At 42.1% G+C, this 648-nt stretch overlaps 1 long non-coding RNA gene across 1 annotated transcript in view; it reads right to left on the bottom strand.

Annotated features, from left to right (window-relative positions):
• Positions 1-648, bottom strand: part of LOC116686000 (uncharacterized) — a 25,668-nt gene that overhangs the window by 12,793 nt on the left and 12,227 nt on the right. The gene's annotated exons all lie outside the window — the stretch shown is intronic.

Genomic DNA, 648 nt, shown 5'->3' with positions numbered 1-648 from the left:
GGGAGGAGTTATAAAGTTTAATGGCCACAGGCAGGAATGACTTCCTGGCACTCTGTGGTGCATTTTGGGAGAATGAGTCTATCACTGAAAGTGCTCCTGTGAATGAGCAGCAAGCCATGGAGTGGAGTGGGTGCAAGACATTGTCCAAGATGGCATGTAGTTTGGACAGCATCCTCCTCTCTGACACCACCAACAGAGCATTTAGCATTGCTAGCTATTATTTTGACACTGAAAAAAATCATTTAAACCCTAAGTATCATATTTGTTCTTTAAACCAGTTCAAAATTCTCATTTTTGGAACAAGTGATTTTGTCAACAAGGAGAATGCTCCTTTAGTGAATGAGAATCTGATCAAAAGTCTTTTCGGCCTCCACTGTTTCGCGAGGGCAGAAAAACATTTTTAGCTTTACATTTGAAACTGAAGATGACCAAATTAATAGCACAGTTAATCTAATGCATGTTCTGCCTGTTCAGACCAGAGAGAGAGACTGCAGAACCCAGTTTGACTCTCTCTCTCTTTTCCTTTCCTGATTTCCCTCTATCTCTCACAATGAAAGAGGGGTTCTGCTGTAAATCTGGGCTGCTTGGACACACAAGTGTATGCATGGACAAACATGCACACACACACACATGCACACACACACACAC

The sequence above is a fragment of the Etheostoma spectabile genome, unplaced genomic scaffold (genome assembly GCF_008692095.1).
Source record: "Etheostoma spectabile isolate EspeVRDwgs_2016 unplaced genomic scaffold, UIUC_Espe_1.0 scaffold280, whole genome shotgun sequence".
Lineage (NCBI taxonomy): Eukaryota > Metazoa > Chordata > Actinopteri > Perciformes > Percidae > Etheostoma > Etheostoma spectabile.
This window is presented reverse-complemented; position numbering and strand designations above follow the sequence as displayed.